Source organism: Octodon degus, unplaced genomic scaffold (genome assembly GCF_000260255.1).
Source record: "Octodon degus isolate 3935 unplaced genomic scaffold, OctDeg1.0 scaffold00001, whole genome shotgun sequence".
In the NCBI taxonomy this organism is placed as follows: domain Eukaryota; kingdom Metazoa; phylum Chordata; class Mammalia; order Rodentia; family Octodontidae; genus Octodon; species Octodon degus.
Window position 1 is genome coordinate 17,458,627 of NW_004524577.1, and position 1,615 is coordinate 17,460,241.

General features: G+C 44.3%; 1 long non-coding RNA gene across 1 annotated transcript in view; it reads right to left on the minus strand.

Moving 5' to 3' along the window:
• Nucleotides 1-582: 582 nt before the first annotated feature.
• Nucleotides 583-1,615, minus strand: part of LOC111812925 — a 6,981-nt gene continuing 5,948 nt past the window's right edge. Inside the window, exon 3 of the long non-coding RNA XR_002818302.1 lies at nt 583-683. This is a non-coding gene — a long non-coding RNA (uncharacterized LOC111812925). The remainder of the gene's footprint in view (nt 684-1,615) is intronic.

Genomic DNA, 1,615 nt, shown 5'->3' on the forward strand with positions numbered 1-1,615 from the left:
GAAAAGAATGATCAGGTGATCAGACCATGAGAAACAAGAGAATTCTGGGGAGAGGGTCAGTAAGGGAAAGCGTGCCCATGACAGAAGTGGACAAAAGCCCAAGGTTTGGAGGAGGCAGAAGAAGAAAAATAGTACGTAAGAGAGTAGCAGAGACAAGGTGATACTGAGCCATCTGGGTAGAGTGAAGATTTTAGATTGAACTCCAGGTAAATTTTAATTTCCGATTAAAAAAAAAATACTCTGACTTTTACAGGTAGATTGATTTCTCTTTGGAAGATTGATATTTGTGGAGGAATCCAGTCAGAAATGCAGCAAGAAAGTCGTTGTGTGAAGCTGTTGCATTAACTGAAAAGGAGGAATTGGTGGTTAGACATGATGATGGTAGTTTTGGAAATGAAAACTATCTGTGAATGTAGGAATATGCTGGTCACAGAGAATACAGTTGTACCAATCTACTGAGGATCTTTTTGGTCCAATTTGGAGGGAGATCATGAATTGGCAAAGTGCAGTTCCCAAGTGGTTACTGGCTCTAGGTTTTGCGTGCCAGGGATTCCCTTTCATTGCTGCCATGGCTCCGGGACTGTTAACGGTTTGTGTCTAGTTGTCCCCCCAAAGCCTCTTGCAATAATGGAGTGGGGATTTCTAGAGTTTAAACTTAACTCATGATCCCTGGGATTATGGGTCTTAGTACTGCTGGGATTATGGGTGTGTGCACCTTCCCCAGCTTGGAGCGGTAGCCTGAATGCAATTTAAGGGAGAGAGACCTCCTCTCTCTGTTGCCATTGCTGCTGCTACTTCTGCATTTGTGCTTTGTTATTTGTCACCACCATGAAAAGTTGTCCTGTGCCATGTGCCACTCTGCCTTGGAGCCAGCCAGGTATGGACTGAAACTTCCAGTAAAAACTGTGAGCTAAATAAACCTTCCCTTCCTTCATTTTGGGTGTCAGGTATTTGTCTCAGCAACGACAGAAGAGTAACTGAGACAGGGACCAAGGGGAAGCAGTGACTTCTGTCTTGCTCTGTGCATGTTCTTTCTCTAGCAGAACCAAGGCAGAAATTCTTGAGAGAAATCAATTAAAAAATAGTAACGTCACAGGTCTTGGTATCACAGTCCTTCTTATCCTAACAGCTCCACTGTCCATGGCTTCGGGGCTGCCTCGGTCACTTTTCTCACTGCAGAGGTGAGAAATTCACACTCCTCCTGGCTCTTGGAAGAGACGGGCTTGGTCTCTTTTCTGTTCATCTGAGTGGGACAGATGCCCAGTTGGGGGTGGCAAGCTGAAGGCAACTGAGAACACTCAGAATTTGGCTTGAATAAATGTGTGATTGGGGCATTCGTGTACGAGGAAGTAGAAGACGTGGCTGTAGCACTTGGAGGTGGTGGTAAGGCAAACAGTTTCTTCTTTGAGAGTGGAAACGAGAGCTACACATCAGGCACTCAGTGTGACAGTTATGTCAGACAGTCACACAGAAAGGCAGGTTTTCCAGTCTGATGTAGTTTGATGGACATTCAGGTCAATTCTGTGAGAGATTTCCTTGTTATTATTTTTTTATTTTATTTTTATTTAGAGAGAGAGAGAGAGAGAGAGAGAGAGAGAGAGAGAGAGAGAGAGAG